General features: G+C 48.5%; 1 protein-coding gene across 4 annotated transcripts in view; it reads right to left on the bottom strand.

Moving 5' to 3' along the window:
* The window catches only part of cfap99 (cilia and flagella associated protein 99), a 218,573-nt gene that overhangs the window by 182,165 nt on the left and 18,937 nt on the right, over positions 1 to 17,471 (bottom strand). For 3 of the 4 annotated variants that reach the window (XM_085972952.1, XM_085972776.1, XM_085973036.1), the window contains exon 2: positions 8,076 to 8,305. The exons of the other annotated variant lie outside the window; for it this stretch is intronic. The gene's annotated coding sequence lies outside the window, so the exon portion shown is untranslated. The remainder of the gene's footprint in view (positions 1 to 8,075; positions 8,306 to 17,471) is intronic. 4 annotated transcript variants of the gene reach the window in all.

The following is a 17,471-nucleotide window of genomic DNA, read 5'->3' as shown; positions in this document are numbered from 1 at the left end:
CCCCAGTCGCGCTCTCTTCCCCCCCCAGTCGCTCTCTCTTCCCCCCCCAGTCGCGCTCTCTTCCCCCCCAGTCGCTCTCTCTTCCCCCCCCCAGTCGCTCTCTCTTCCCCCCCCAGTCGCTCTCTCGTCCCCCCCCCAGTCGCTCTCTCTTCCCCCCCCAGTCGCTCTCTTCCCCCCCCCAGTCGCTCTCTCTTCCCCCCCAGTCGCTCTCTCTTCCCCCCAGTCGCTCTCTCTTCCCCCCCCAGTCGCTCTCTCTTCCCCCCAGTCGCTCTCTCTTCCCCCCCCAGTCGCTCTCTCTTCCCCCCCCCGTCGCTCTCTTCTTCCCCCCCCCGTCGCTCTCTCTTCCCCCCCCCGTCGCTCTCTCTTCCCCCCCCGTCGCTCTCTCTCTTCCCCCCCCAGTCGCTCTCTCTTCCCCCCCAGTCGCTCTCTCTTCCCCCCCCAGTCGCTCTCTCTTCCCCCCCCCAGTCGCTCTCTCTTCCCCCCCCAGTCGCGCTCTCTTCCCCCCCCAGTCGCTCTCTCTTCCCCCCCCAGTCGCTCTCTCTTCCCCCCCCCAGTCGCTCTCTCTTCCCCCCCCAGTCGCGCTCTCTTCCCCCCCGTCGCTCTCTCTTTCCCCCCCCAGTCGCTCTCTCTTCCCCCCCCAGTCGCTCTCTCTCTTCCCCCCCCAGTCGCTCTCTCTCTTCCCCCCCGGTCGCTCTCTTTTCCCCCCCCACTCGCTCTCTCTTCCCCCCCCACTCGCTCTCTCTCTTCCCCCCCACTCGCTCTCTCTCTTCCCCCCCCCACTCGCTCTCTCTCTTCCCCCCCACTCGCTCTCTCTCTTCCCCCCAGTCGCTCTCTCTCTTCCCCCCCAGTCGCTCTCTCTCTTCCCCCCCAGTCTCTCTCTTCCCCCCCAGTCGCTCTCTTCCCCCCTGTCGCTCTCTCTTCCCCCCCAGTCGCTCTCTCTTCCCCCCCAGTCGCTCTCACTTCCCCCCCAGTCGCTCTCTCTTCCCCCCCAGTCGCTCTCTCTTCCCTCCCAGTCGCTCTCTCTTCCCCCCCAGTCGCTCTCTCTTCCCCCCCAGTCGCTCTCTCTTCCCCCCCAGTCGCTCTCTCTTCCCCCCAGTCGCTCTCTCTTCCCCCCAGTCGCTCTCTCTTCCCCCCCAGTCGCTCTCTCTTCCCCCCCAGTCGCTCTCTCTTCCCCCCAGTCGCTCTCTCTTCCCCCCCAGTCGCTCTCTCTTCCCCCCCAGTCGCTCTCTCTTCCCCCCGTCGCTCTCTCTCTTCCCCCCCCGTCGCTCTCTCTCTTCCCCCCCCCGTCGCTCTCACTCTTCCCCCCCAGTCGCTCTCTCTCTTCCCCCCCAGTCGCTCTCTCTCTTCCCCCCCCAGTCGCTCTCTCTTCCCCCCCCAGTCGCTCTCTCTTCCCCCCCCAGTCGCTCTCTCTTCCCCCCACAGTCGCTCTCTCTTCCCCCCAGTCGCTCTCTCTTCCCCCCCAGTCGCTCTCTCTTCCCCCCCCCAGTCGCTCTCTCTTCCCCCCCCCCAGTCGCTCTCTCTTCCCCCCCCCAGTCGCTCTCTCTTCCCCCCCAGTCGCTCTCTCTTCCCCCCCTAGTCTCTCTCTCTCTCCCCCCCCAGTCTCTCTCTCTCTCTCTCTTCCCCCCCGTCTCTCTCTCTCTCTTCCCCCCCCGGCTCTCTCTCTCTCTTCCCCCCCCGGCTCTCTCTCTCTCTCTTCCCCCCCCGGCTCTCTCTCTCTCTCTCTCCCCCCCCCCCCGGCTCTCTCTCTCTCTCTTCCCCCCCCCCCCGGCTCTCTCTCTCTCTCTTCCCCCCCCCGGCTCTCTCTCTCTCTCTTCCCCCCCGGCTCTCTCTCTCTTCCCCCCCGGCTTTCTCTCTCTCTCTCTCTCTCTCTCTCTCTTCCCCCCCGGCTCTCTCTCTCTCTCTCTCTCTCTCTCTCTCTTCCCCCCCGGCTCTCTCTCTCTCTCTCTCTCTTCCCCCACGGCTCTCGCTCTCTCTCTTCCAACAACAACATGCCCTCGAAAAAGCCTCGGCACCGCTGGGCACCCCCAGCTAGTAAGTAATAATGTTTCTGATATAAGTCAGAGAGGTCAGTAACCAGGGGGCATAGATACCTTAGCAGAGAGGTCAATAACTCGGGGCATAGATTTAATGTTATTGGCAGAAGGATTGGAGGGGAGTTGAGGAGAACTTTTTCTCACCCAGAGGGTGGTGGGGGTCTGGAATTCACTGCCTGAAAGGGTGGTGGAGGCAGAAACCCCCATCCCATTTAGAAAGTATTTCGATATGCACCTGAAGTGCCATAACCTACAAGGCTATGGACCAAGAGCTGGAAAGTGGGATTAGGCCGGATAGCTCTCTCGGCTGGCACAGACACAATGGGCCAAATGGCCTCCTTCTGTGCTGTAAATTTCTATGATTCTATGAAGTCGCTGTAGGACTGCAGTTGACAAAGAGAACCATCATGAGCCTGAAAGGCCACACTGGTACGAAACACAGAGGATCGATCCTACCAGGCACAGCTGGGAAGAACAGGAGAGATATGCCAAAGGAACCCGAGACTAACAGTGCTGTGCTACCTCCTTCAGGTCTATAAACCTTACAGCACTGTCAAGGTTATCAATTGGTATGCTCGCACCGAGGACCCCTTCAGCATTAGTCAGTTTGCAGCTCACAGCTGATGGGACTGGATTTGTGAATCTGCCACATCATTCAATCGTCCACTGCTCGGGCCTCAAAGTGAAAGTTTTAGCGCAGTTCCAGGAAGGAAGAAAATGGAGGATTGTCCAGTGTGCTTCGTAACTCTTACAAAACAGCAATGCTTAGTCGTGCCTCAGCAGTAACTTTTAAGGTCATCATTATAAATAATAAAAGAATGAAAAGTGCTGGCATTTCTACAGCGCCTTTCACAACCTCAGGACGTCCCAAAGCACTTTAAAGCCAATTAAGTACTTTTGAAGTGTAGTCACATAGAAACATAGAAGATAGGAGCAGGAGTAGGCCATTCGGTCCCTCGAGCCTGCTCCGCCATTCATTGAGATCATGGCTGATCATCCAAATTCAGTACCCTGTCCCTGCCTTCTCCCCATACCCCTTGATCCCTTTAGCCTTAAGAAATATATCCAACTCCTTCTTGAATATATTTAATGAACTGGCCTCCACCGCCCTCTGTGGCAGAGAATTCCACAGGTTCACCACTGTCTGGGTGAAGAAATTCCTCCTCATCTCAGTGCTGAATGGCTTACCCCTTATCCTTAGACTATGACCCCTAGTTCTGGACTCTCCGGCCATCGGGAACATCCTTCCTGCATCTAGTCTGTCCAGGCCTGACAGAATTTTATAGGTTTCGATGAGATCCCCTCTCAATCTTCTAAACTCCAGCGAGTATAAGCCCAATCGACACAATCTCTCCTCATACGTCATTCCTGCCATCCAGGTATCAGCCTGGTGAATCTTCGCTGCAAGAACATCCTTCCTCAGATAAGGCGACCAAAACTGCACACAATACTCAAGGTGCGGTCTCACCAAGGCACTGTTTCACCATAGGAAATGCAGTAGCCAAATTGTGCACAGCAAGGTCCCACAAACAGCAATGAGGCAGATGTGTGGTTAGGTTTTTAGTGATGCTGCTTGAGGGATAAATATTGGCTGGGACACCGGGGAGAACTCCCCTGCTCCGCTTCGAAATAGTGCTGTGGGATCTTTAACGTCCACCTGAGAGGGCAGACGGGGCCTCGGTTTAACGTCTCATCCGAAAGATGGCACCTCCGTCAGTGCTGCACTCCCTCACTACTGCACTGGAGAGTCAGCCTGGATTATGTGCTCAAGCCTCTGGAGTGGGGCTTGAGCCCACAAACTCTGACTCACAGGCCGGAGTATTTTACACACAGATATCACTGTTACACTGCACTCCCATGAGTCCCTCGATATGTTACATGCTGTACAGAACACTCCAGATGATGCGTCATTGTACGGTGACAGCCTCTTAATAGTCCATCATAGTTTAAGGTCATTTTGTTTCAGTTCTGCTCAACATTATTTTCACTTTCAGATAATAGTTTGCAGCATATGTGAGGAGGATGCTACAGGAAATATTATGCATTATTCATAGATAGGCAGAGAGACTGATGGCCCTGGAACCAGGCTGGAAGTTTCACCTAGATACAGTTTGCATTTAAAATGAACATGCCCAATTTTGATTTTTGCCAGTTTTCTCCACGCCTCTTCTCCTGGAGGTTTGGTGGCTTGTGATTCTGGAGGCACCATTGCCATCTAGTACTGTGCACTCACCAAGGTGAGGGATCTTGGGGGACAGGTAGCCAATGTCAGCTACGAGCATTACTAGGTCATGGACAGAAAATCTCCCGATTTTCTGCTGCAATAATGTGCCTTGGCCCCAACCTCAGAGTGGCATCTCCCGAAGCAGCGACTGCACATGTGTGGCATATTTGCCATACCAACCATGCCTGAGTAGCATTGCCAATGAATGCCAAATTCGGAGCTGCTTTGTGTGCTGTCGGGCATATGCCCACTCGATACTGGATTGAAACTGCCTAAACACATTTCACTTCGGATCCTTACAGACAGCAGGAGGAGATTTTCATCAGATTAGTCAGAGCTAAATTTGACTCCAGGTCCCAGAAGTGAAGGGCCTGTGTCTAACCAGCTGATTTTTCATGTTACGGCATTTTAGAAAAGTGCCATACTAAGTTTAAAAAGATTTGGTGAACTGCCTTTGCAGTTGAAAGTGGGTTTGCACTGGGCTGGTGTTATTCTACATCTGTTGTGAAAGTTGCGAGTGATTACCAACTAGAGGTGCCTCCCAGCTTCAGTGTACTCGGGAGTCAGAACACAAATGACTGCTTTTGTACCAATCTGTGGCCGACCCACTTTGCTTTTCCCAAGGCACTTAACATGAGTGATATCAATAAAAACATTTTTGACACTGAGCCACATATGGAGATATTAGACAGATGACCAAAAGCTTGATCAAAGAGGTAGGTTTTAAGGAGCATCTTAAAAGAGGGGAGAGGTGGAGAGGTTTAGGGAGGGAATTCCAGAGCTTAGGGCCTAGGCAGCTGAAGGCACGGCCGCCAATGGTGGAGCAATTAAAAATCGGGCATGCGCAAGAGGCCAGAATTGGAAGAGCGCAGAGATCTCAAAGGTTTGTAGAGCTGGAGGAGGCTACAGAGGTAGGGAGTGGGGTGAGACCATGGAGGGATTTGAAAACAAGGATGAGGGTTTTAAAACTGAGGCATTGTCGGACCGGGAGCCAGTGAAGGTCAGCAAGCACAGGGGTGATGGGTGAATGAGATTTGGAGCGAGTTAAGATACGGGCAGCAGAGTTTTGGATGAGCACAAGTTTATGTAGGGAATGACATGAATCTCGTCATTCATGTGGAAATGACTTATGAAATGATACTGGGCGGCCTGCTGGTGGCGCTGTCCAGGGAGATTATAAATACTCAGGCATGGGCCCAGCTTGCTCAGGACATTCTTTAACAGGAACTAGTGAAGGACACAACTAGATCTCCATGTTGTAAAACAGTTGATTAAAGCTTTGTTTAACGCTTAGACCAAGTGCCCAGTAGTTTTCTTACGTCAGAGTGGAAGATGGGAGGCTGGCCAGGAGTGCATTGGAATAGTCAAGTCTCGAGGTAACAAAGGCATGGATGAGGGTTTCAGCAGCGGATGAGCTGAGGCAGGGTCGGAGTCGAGCGACGTTATGGAGGTGGAAGTAGGCGGTCTTGGTGATGCTGTGGATATGTGGTTGGAAACTCATCTCGGGGTTAAACACAACACCAAGGTTGCGAATGGTTTTGCTCAGCTTATAATATCCATAAACCGCATGCACTTTGCTCTTCTGCCTTATGTCATCTGCACTAAAAGAGCCTGAAAGCACAACTATTTTATGCTAAGTTAAAGGATAATCCCCTTGAACTTGGGTCTTTTGGCAATGTGGAGGTGAGATCTCAAGAGGGCATCCATACACATGCTCTTCCAGCAGGTATTACTGGACAGTAACCTGGAGTAGAACCTTATCTGGTTTTCTTCGTTCTAACATGGGGGTACTGAGACCATCCCAACTAGCATCCTGGCTGAGATCACCATAGATCAGAATTTCACAGAATCACAGAAACCACACAGTGCAGATAGAGGCCATTTCGGCCCATCGAGCCTGCACTGACACATATCCCACCCGATCCCCGTAACCCCTACACCAACACATATCCCACCCTATCCCCGTAACCCCACGTATTTAATCCCCCTAACACTAAGGGTCAATTTATCATAGCCAATCAACCTAACCCGCACATCTTTGGACTGTGGGAGGAAACCGGAGCACCCGGAGTAAACCCACGCAAACACGGGGAGAATGTGCAAACTCCACACAGACAGTCACCCGAGGCTGGATTCGAACCCGGGTCCCTGGCGCTGTGAGGCAACAGTGCTAACCACTATGCCACCGTGCTAAGAACATAAGAATTCAGTGCAAGAGTAGGCCATTTGGCCCTTCGAGCCTGCTCCGCCATTCAATAAGATCATGGCTGTTCTTCGACCTCAACTCCACTTTCCCGCCCGATCCCCATATACCTTGATTCCCCTAGAGTCTAAAAATCTATCTATCTCAGCCTTGAATATACTCAAAGACTCGGCATCCCTTTAGGGTAGAGAATTCCAAAGATTCACAACCCTCTAAGTGAAGAAATTCCTCCTCATCTCAGTCTTAAAAGGCCGACCCCTTATCCTGAGACTCTGCCCCCTAGTTCTCGACTCTCCAGCCAGGGGAAACAACCTCTCAGCATCTATCCTGTCAATCCCCCTCAGAATCTTCTATGTTTCAATGAGATCATAGAATCATAGAAATGTATAGCATAGAAGGTTTACCCCAATAAAAAAAAGGCTACATATAGTGACACCGCTATTCCTGGCCAGACTGGAGATGATTGGGTAATTCCCCCGTCAATCATTGCTGGAAGTGACCGAGATCAATTTTACGCAGGCATGATAGCAAAATACTGCGGATGCTGGAAGTCCGAAATAACAACAGCAAATGCTGGAAAAACTCAGCAGGCCAGGCCAGCATCCGTGGAGAGAGAAATAGAGTCAACGTTTCAGGGCGAAACCCTTCGTCAGATTAAAAAGCAAGTTTGGGGGTTGGGAAATGGGGGAGGGGATGAAAGAACGAAAGGGAAGTTCTGGGAGAGGTGAAGAGACATTCAGAGATATTCAAGGCGAGACGAGATGAGTATTGTGTGCAGTTTTGGTCGCCTTATCTGAGGAAGGATGTTCTTGCCATGGAGGGAGTGCAGCGAAGATTCACCAGACTGATACCTGGGATGGCAGGAATGACGTATGGGGAGAGATTGGGTCGATTGGGCTTATACTCGCTGGAGTTTAGAAGAATGAGAGGGGATCTCATCGAAACCTATAAAATTCTAACAGGACTGGACAGACTAGATGCAGGAAGGATGTTCCTGATGGTCGGGGAGTCCAGAACCAGGGGTCACAGTCTAAGGATAAGGGATAGGCCATTTCGGACAGAGATGAGGAGGAATTTCTTCACCCAGAGAATGGTGAACCTGTGGAATTCTCTGCCACAGAGGGCGGTGGAGGCCAGTTCATTAAATATATTCAAGAAGGAGTTGGATATATTTCTTAAGGCTAAAGGGATCAAGGGGTATGGGGAGAAGGCAGGGACAGGGTACTGAATTTGGATGATCAGCCATGATCTCACTGAATGGCGGAGCAGGCTCGAGGGGCCGAATGGCCTACTCCTGCTCCTGTCTTCTATGTTTCTATGAGATGGTAATAGGACAGGTAAAGAGACAAAGGATGGCTCTAGATGAAGTGTGAAATGCGCTGGCAGAATGAAAGGCAGCTACCATGTGGGAGGGGAAAAAAAGGAAAAGGCATAAACCAAAAGTGTGGATAAAAAATATATAAAAATATGATAGGGGCCGAGGTTATGATCTGAAATTGTTGAATTCGATATTGAGTCCGGAAGGTTGTAAAGTGCCGAATCGGGAGATGAGGTGCTGTTCCTCGAGCTTACGTACATCATTTGTAATTAATTATCCTCCACTCATTGCAATTACCTGGAGAAAATAACCCTGCTTTTATCAGGAGATGTTGCTGTAGTGATGAGTTTTGTTTGCTCTAGTTTGTGGATTCTCTTTTTAAATAGACTGTAGGGTGCTATTTAAATAGACTCAATTTGCTGAGTAAATAAGACTTTTCTGTGAAATAGACTGTTTGCTCGGAGTCCTGCCGCAAGTCCCGGTCCGCCTCCAACTCACTGGCTGACACAGTGGTGTTAGTCAACGCTCTGTAAAAAAAAATCAATTTAAAGAATGGCAATTTTGCATTGTTACCGAATATGTTTATTTTGGAGGATTGTCTCTGCTCCTTAGATTCTGTCCTTCCTATCTTACGCATGTGGCCAAGACGGTGCCCTGCAATATATTGGAAAATAAACGTGGAGCCTCTTGTTTCGGAAAAATGCCTCAGACAGTTCAATAGCTTGATTTATAATGCTCTGCTCCCGCTTCCTTGGTATTTTCTATGAGCAAATGTGCTGCAATCAGCTGGTCACTCAAGAGCAGCCGATCCTGGCACCAAACCCTGAAAGCAATCAGACTGGGGAGACAGAGGTCTAGTTACAGTGTATATTAGAACACTGATGACTCGATTGGGGTGAGCAATCTGGAGGCTCTGCGGGGAATCAGTATCAGCTGCCACTCAGTAGCGGGAGCAGGACTGGATCAATCCAGTAAAACTGCAGCAGAAATGGGACTGGCATGCAGCAAAAGAAGAATAAAATTACCTTAAATTACATACCTACCGTAATTTGGTGACAAATCAATTATGTCAGCAATGTGACACCAATTAAAGAATTCTTCATTGCCGGACAAAATTCGCAATTCTCAGCATAATTTAAAGTACTAAAATAATATTTTCCCTTTTTTTCTAACAATTTGAAATGATGTAACATATTTTGAATCTTGTAATTAATCTCTCTCATATGTATACATATATATATATACAAACAAACATCCTATCGCGTTGCTGATTGTCAGTGAGAGGTTGCATAAGAACAGGGCGATTGTGGAGGATTCCGCATGCCCAATACGAGACTCCCAAAAAAACTCTACTCGGAGCTCCAACACGGCAAGAGAGCCCCAGGTGGGCAGAGGAAACACTTCAAGGACACCCTCAAAGCCTCCTTGAAAAAATGCAACATCCCCACCGACACCTGGGAATCCCTGGCCCAAGACCGCACAAAATGGAGGAGAAGCATCCGGGAAGGCGCCGAACACCTCGAGTCTCTTCGCTGGGAGCAAGCGGAAGCCAAGCGCAGGCAGCGCACGTCAACCCAAGCACCCCACCCACCGTCTGCCCCACCTGTGACAGAGACTGTAGGTCCAGCATTGGACTCATCAGTCACCTGAGAACTCATTTTTAGTGTGGAAGCCAGTCATCCTCGGTTCCGAGGGACTGCCTAAGAGAGAGAGAGAAGAGAGAGAGAAGAACAGGGGTGCTGTGCCGAGTAGTATTACCAGGGACACTTAATGTTTTAGCCCTGGGATCTGGGAGCACTAGGTGGGGAAACCAGGGCTCTGGGCTAGGATCAAAGGGTGTGCCAATCTTTTGAGGGGGAATTCCAGGCACACTGGGGAATGTAGTGGGATTTGGGATCATTGGGAAAGTGTGGTGATTATTCCTTGATTAGTAAAAGTATTGTGATTCGTTGTTTGTTAACTGCCTTGGGATATGTGTTGTAATCTCATTGGTAGTTGATGATCACATGATGTGTTGTGGCTACCTTAAATTCAGTCCTTTTCTAGCTTTAGTTGGGACTGGATGTAGAACGATATGCTGCTGATTTTAAAGTTAATAAAGCCTAACTTTGGAAGGCAAATCTATTCTTTATTTCAGAAAGGTAGTCAGAGATCATGAGGCATTGGAGCATATGTGTGTGGCTCTGATCCAAAGAACACAGGGATTGTGGTGTAGGGGGTTTTGAGAACTGGAAGAGGGTTTCCTCCCCAATCATTACTTTCCTCATTGTCAGCCCACTCACATCTTAAAAAGCAAAATATTTCTCCTTCTTAAAAGTCATGGTCATTAAAAGTAATGAAAATTATTCCTGGCATTCAGCAGACAGAGTGGAACATTTTGGAAAAGTGCACTAATCGTGAGTTTGACGGCTTATACAGTTTTAAGAAATTAAATTTACATATATAAAATAATTTTAAGCCTCAAAAATGGATCAGAAGAGATTTTTTTTTTAAATTTAATTTTCTACAAACTACGGCCCAGAAATTTGATTAAGCACAAAAACGGGCGTTTGAGTACTGGCCATTTGCTAAATTTGTTAAAATAGGGCAATGATCACAAGACATGTACTATGGAAATTCCAAACTGTTCTTCCAAGCTTGTTTTAGGATTATGGGGCTAGATTTTCAGTATAGACAGTTTTGGGGCGCTAAGCTTATCGCCCGCCCCAAAGTAGCGCCCCGTTGCCGGAAATTCAGTGGCTTCGCCCTAAGAGGTTGGTGGAGCGCTAAAAGAGGCGTTCCACTAGTATCTTTAGGCGCTAAGCCGGCGGTGGAGAGCGCAACACCCGAGCTCGGGCGCAGCGCACGGCAGACACTCTGGTGCCAGTGAGCTCTTAAAGGGGAAGGGTGCATGTATTTTTTTCAAATGCAAAGTCTGGGGTGAAACGGGTGGTGGTGGTGGCGGTGGCGGCGGCGGCGGCGGTGGTGGTGGCGATAAATACGCCATTCAGAACAACACACACTGCATCCTTCCACACAACACATGCAGACTGCCGTTTATAGTGCAGGAGGAGTGCCCTTTAATTTGCGCTCCCCAGGGTGTGTTGCGTTCCATTTTACAAACGCTCTGGACGCCAGCCGCACAATGGGGCGGTCCGACTGAAGTTTGGATTCGGGGCGGCCAAAGGGCGTTGCACGAGGATGTGACGTCATTTTCTGCGTGCGCATCCGGGCGGCCGCTAAACTTTGCGCCGGCGCTAACAGGCAACTTAATTTGGGGCGGGGCGCAAACTGCGCTGCGCCCGGGCGCTACACGCATAGCGCCCGAAAATCACTTCTCTTAAGGCGCTAACTGCTGGCGCAAGCAACTGAAAATCTAGCCCCTGGTGTACAGGAACTGTATGTTATATAGGCACCCATGTACGGTATATATTTTCAATAAGAACAAAAAACCCTCTATAAATCTTCATGTAATACCCACTGGAAATGTTATGTACGCTAAGTATGGTTATCAATCTTTAACTTAGACACTGTATTATCATTGTTATAAATCCCTGGGTTAAAGTTGCCCATGTGAAGGTACGGCAAGAACTTTTAAGGACACAATGTGACTAAGAGCAGACTTTCCATAATTCTGCACCAGTATCAACTGTTGCAGACAGTGAGGCTGCGCAGTCTCCAGGCAGAAACCCCAGGAGGAAGGGGTGGAGTCGGGGTTTTCGAGCGGGAAACGGGAGCGACTGGAAGAAAAGAGGGCAGGAGCTCTGAAAAGAGGGCTCAGGAGGCAAATGGCTGCCGCATCCCGTCCCGGGCTTCCAAACTCTGCCGCCGCCCTTCGTATTAGTAGCTCTGCATCCAGAACTCAAAGTGGGATTCAGTGATCGTGAAGAGAATTCAACGAAGGGGTTCGGAGTCGTAAGTCTTGCAGACATTATACATACCATGAGCTCCAACTTAAGCGCGCCAATGAAAGAGTGCACTCGAATTTGGACACAGGGACAGATTCTCCTTTGAATCCATGTAAATGGAGAATGTATGTTTATTATGTCTAGATTCATTCTAATGTATGCAAATGTCTAATTTAGTTCATTGACCTGTAATCTTCTTATACTGTCTGACGTTAAAACTATAAAGTAAGATAATTAGAATTAAGCCATTGTAGTAGTGATCTCCTTACTGGACTATAGAATACTGTCTACAACAGAGACCACATCTCACATATATCTAGAGAACCGTGAAGGGGTTACATTAATATTTCTCTGTTTAATGGGTTCATCAGCATTTTCTTGATGTAAACTAGTCTTGATGAAAAGATCAAAAAATAAATTAAGCAACAACGAAAAAAAAGCCAGCTCGATCTGGATCACATTAGAGAATTTTTGCAATAAACTCAAAGACAATTAACATCCGTTATTTGGGTGTAACTTATTTAAAAGTAGCATGGTAAATGTGAATTGAAATACATTTTAATAAGGGAAACATGAACCTCTTGGTCAGGAGTTTACTGGTGTGAATCGTGCAGAAGAGAGTTCAATTAAACTTTTTAACAACAACAGACTGTTGAAGAACTGTTGGTGAGAAGTTAAATTTTCCTTAATTCTTGGCCTTTTAAAAACAGACTTCAAAACTTTGCATATGTTATCAATCCCTAAACTAGAAAACCTAATGTATAAAATTTAAGGAAATGCTGCTTTGATTATTTTCCTGAGATTCTTACAACTGCAGTACAGTATAGTTTATTTTAAAAGTAGTTACCACCAGTAATGTTTGACTGACCAGGGGGGAGATTTGCTGCATCTCATTGGAAGCAGTTTTCATTAGAATGACATAGTCTGGGAACTCCATAGTTACCAGTTATCTCAGCAGCTGTTTACTGTACGGTTTATAGCTCACCGCTGCTTTCTCCCTGCTCAACAATCGTCTTATTTATCAAAGACCATGGATATGGTGGAAAGGACTGTCGCAGTAAAATCACTGATCAATGGTATGATAACTAGCATCTTATGGTAGGTCTTTGAATGGTTAAGGAACAAACTATGAAGATGGGGGATACATAATAATGACTTCACATGTTTAATTTGTTAATTCCTTGCACAATCTCTTTCATAACCTTGTGAGGCTGAAAACCCTTTGACACGTCACTATTAATATGCTCGTCAATGTCACTATTTAATGCACAAAGAGTGTAGCGTTTCCGGGAAATCAACTGAAAATGATTTCTTGAATCTTAGTGTGAACCTTTTCATGCATCAAAGACACAGAGCACATTGTCACTTCAGTCACAGTTTGCTGAGCTGCTGGTACACGTTCATCCAAAAGGAAATAAAATTACCCACAAAGAGAAAGAAAGACTTGCATTGCTACAGCACCTTTCACGAACACCAGACATCCCAAAGCACTTTGCAGCCAATAAAGTACTTTTCACAGTGTCTAACGTAGGAAACGCGGCAGCCAATTTGCCACAAACAGCAATGTGATAATGACCAGATAATCTGTTTTCTTAGTGATATTGATTGAGGGAGAAATATTGGTTAGGACACCGGGGATAACACCCCTACTCTTCTTCGAAATAGTGCCGTGGGATCTTTTACGTCCACCCGAGAAAGCAGACAGGGCCTCGGTTTAACGTCTCATCCTGAAAGACGGCACTTCCAACAGTGCAGCACTGTTATTTTACAACTTCCAAAAAATATATATTCCACTGAGGAAAAAAGGGTGTAAAAGATAGCCATCCGTGGCTAAGTCAAGTAACTAAGGATAGTATCCGACTAAAAACAAGGGCATATAAGGTAGCCAAATCTAGTGGGAGGATAGAAGATTGGGAAGTCTTTAAAAGACAGCAAAAAATAACTAAAAGATTGATTAAGAAAGGGAAGATAGATTATGCAAGTAAATTAGCAAAAAATATTAAAACAGATAGCAAAAGTTTCAATAGCTATATAAAAAGAAAAAGGGTGGTAAAGTAAATGTTGGTCCCTTAGAGGATGAGATCGGGAAATTAATGGTGGAAAACATGGAGATGGCAAAAACGCTGAACAATTATTTTGTGTCAGTCTTTACGGTAGAGGACACTAAGAATATCCCAACACTGGACAAACAGGGGGCTCTGGCGGGGAGGATCTAAATACGATTAAAATCACTAAGGAAGTGGTACTTGGTAAAATAATGGGACTCAAGGCGGATAAATCCCCTGGACCTGATGGCTTACATCCTAGGGTCTTGAGGGAAGTGGCGGTAGGGATTGTGGATGCATTGGTAATAATTTTCCAAAACTCCCTGGACTCGGCAAAGGTCCTGGCAGATTGGAAAACTGCTAATGTAACACCCTTATTTAAAAAGGGTAGTAGGCAGAAGGCTGGAAACTATAGACCTGTTCAGAACGGTCATGGCCCTGTGGGTAACGGAGCGGGCCCAGGGCCGTGTAGCCTGGTTCTGCTCCTACTTCTTGTGTTCTAATTCTGTGTTAGATTTCAGGAGATGGTTCTATTCCTGTTCCTGGCTGGGGTGGAGATCACCTTTTACAGAAGGTAAGTACTGTAGAAAATATAGGGACAGTGATCTGGACGAGTTTCGATCGCCTAGATGGGTCGGAGAGGAATTTCCCAGATTTTTTTTCTCCTAAATTGGCCATTGGGTTTTTTATCCGGTTTTTCGCCTCTCCCAGGAGATCACATGGGTTCGGGAGGGATGTTGAGTGATAGTAGATTGGTGGTTAGGATCAGATCAGCCATGATCTTATTGAATGGTGGAGCAGGCTCGAGGGGCCGATTAGCCTACTCCTGCTCCTATTTCTTATGTTCTTATGTTCAGCACTGCAATGTCAGCCTAGATTTTTGTGCTCAAATGTCTGGAGTGAGGCTTGAACCCACAACCTTCTGATTCAGAGGCGAGGGTGCTGCCCACTGAGCCATGACTGACAGATACCACAACAACAGGAATCTAATCTTGGGTTCAGATGGCGCGTATAATCTCTCAAGCAACTTATGATATCATCTGAACTTAAGGATCAACATGGACAGAGGTTTAAATTGGTGAAGGATGAACGGATTTGAGTCCTAAGTTCATCAAATCAACACTTGGAACAGACTTTCAAATTAGGCATTGGAGATGGAAAGCTGAGTCTTTCAGGAACCAGCTGGATATTGGGACGGGATTTTCTTTATGGGCAGATGAGCTCAAATGGGATGAATGTCTTAAATTGTATTAATCTTGTGCTTAGATTATAATGTTGCAATCAGCCCAGATATTCTTTTATTCCTGTGCACCAATACAAAGCCAAGATTTACCATAAGAGAATAACATAACCTGCATGATTCCCAATATAAAGTAAGAGTTATGAGGAAAGATTAGAGAAGCTTAAACTCTCTTATCCAGAGAAATGTTAAGGGGAAACTCTCAGTGGTACAATGATTAAACCACGAGTTAGGCCACAGCTAAAATACTGCGTGCAGTTCTGGTCACCACATTACAGGAAGCATATGATTGCACTAGAGAGGGTACAGAGGAGATTTATGAGGATGTTGCCAGGACTGGAGAATTTTAGTTATGAGGAAAGATTGGTTAGGCTAGAGTTGTTTTCTTTGGAACAGAGGAGGCTGAGGGGAAACTTAATAGCATTTAGATTTCAGATTTCAGATTAGATTTATTTGCCATATGTAACAAGTACAATGGAATGCTTGTTCCTTGTAGGGACGCGTCAGCTATACATACAGCGCCGTGTTCAGAGTCAATACAATGGCTTCCCGTGGCAGTGGGAGCACGATGTCCCTCAGCCGCTCAGTCCTCCTCTTCACCGCGGCCTCCTCCTCGCTGTTGCCGGCTCCACGTGTGGTGGCCTGCTTCTCCCGCTCTGGCCACCATGCCCGGCTCCCCTCCTCCCATCCGGACTGCGAGTTACCCGAAATGGAGCTGCTGGCCGACATGCTGCAGCGTGTCGTGAGTCTGCTGCTGCTGCTCGTTGCGCTGCGCTCCTCCGCCCGACTCGCCGAACACATCGTCGGGATGTGAATGCTGCAATGTGGCCTCCTCTTCACCGTCACCGGCTCCACGCTTCACGGCCCGGGGCCTACTTCTCTCTCTTCACGGGTCGGCCTCTGGCCGCCATGTTCGGCTCCCCTCCTCCCAGTCGGAATTCCTTCCCGCCGAGGAGCTGCCGGCCGATGTGGGCCAGCGGGTCGGCTTGGCTGCTGCTGCTGCTCACCGCGCTGCGCTGCCTCTGCCCGACTCGCCGAACACCTCGCTCCGGTTGCGGGAGCGAGCGGCGAGAGCTGGCCGCCCGAAACAGGGAGAGCGATCTCAGCACCGGACCGTCACGGCCGCCATCTTGACATCTAGCTTAGACATTTACTTACCTATAACCTGCACACTGACGCCCAGTTTGGGTTCCGCCTAGACCACTCAGCTCCAGACCTCATTACAACCTTGGTCCAAACATGGACAAAAGAGCTGAATTCCAGAGGTGAGGTGAGAGTGACTGCCCTTGACATCAAGGCAGCATTTGACTGAGTGTGGCATCGAGGCGCCCTAGTAAAACTGAAGTCAATGGGAATCAGGGGGAAAACTCTCCACTGGCTGGAGTCATACCTAGCACAAAAGGAAGATGGTTGTGGTGATTGAAGGTCAATCATCACAGCCCCAGGACATCACTGCAGGAGTTCCTCCGGGCAGTGTCCTAGGCCCAACCATCTTCAGCTGCATCATCAATGATCTTCCCTCCATCATAAGACCAGAAGTGGGGATGTTCACTGATAATTGCACAGTGTTCAGCACCATTCGCAACGCTTCAGATAATGAAGCAGTCCATGCCCGCACGCAACAAGACCTGGACGACATTCAGGCTTGGGCTGATAAGTGGCAGGTAACATTCGCGCCACACAAGTGCCAGGCAATGACTATCTCCAACAAGTGAGCCTCTAACCACCGCCCCTTGACATTCAATGGCATTACCATCGCCGAATCCCCCACCATCAATATCCTGGAGGGTCACCATTGACCAGAAACTTAACTGGACCAGCCACATAAATACTGCGGCAACAAGAGCAGGTCAGAGGCTGGGTATTCTGTGCTGTGTGTCTCACCTCCTGACCCAACAAAGCCTTTCTACCATCTACAAGGCCCAAGTAAGGAGTGTGATGGAATACTCTCCACTTGCCTGGATGAGTGCAGCTCCAACAACACTCAAGAAGCTCAACAGCATCCAAGACAAAGCAGCCCGCTTGATTGGCACCCCATCCACCACCTTAAACATTCACTCCCTCCACCACCGGCGTACCGTGGCTGCGGTGTGTGCCATCTACAAGATGAAGGCTTCTTCGGCAGCACCTCCCAAACGCACGACCTCTACCACCTAGAAGGACAAGGGCAGCAGGCGCATGGGAACACCACCACCTCCAAGTTCCCCTCCAAGTCACACAACATCCTGACTTGGAAGTATATCGCCGATCCTTCATCGTCGCTGGATCAAAATCCTGGAACTCCCTTCCTAACAGCACTGTGGGAGCAGCTTCACCACACGGACTGCAGTGGTTTAAGGCGGCGGCTCACCACCACCTTCTCAAGGGTAATTAGGAATGGGCAATAAATGCTGGCCTTGCCAGCGACGCCCATATCCCATGAACGAATAAAAAAAAAAAACATTAGGAGAATTCAGGGTCTATTTGGATCCCAGTTTGGTTGAGTTGAAATATTAAATGGAGAAGTTCCATGGGCTGAATG

The sequence above is a fragment of the Somniosus microcephalus genome, chromosome 1 (assembly GCF_052327205.1).
Source record: "Somniosus microcephalus isolate GS21.2 chromosome 1, FLI_Smic_1.0, whole genome shotgun sequence".
In the NCBI taxonomy this organism is placed as follows: domain Eukaryota; kingdom Metazoa; phylum Chordata; class Chondrichthyes; order Squaliformes; family Somniosidae; genus Somniosus; species Somniosus microcephalus.
The sequence above is the reverse complement of the archived record's forward strand: the minus strand, read 5'-3'. Positions and strand labels throughout refer to the sequence as shown.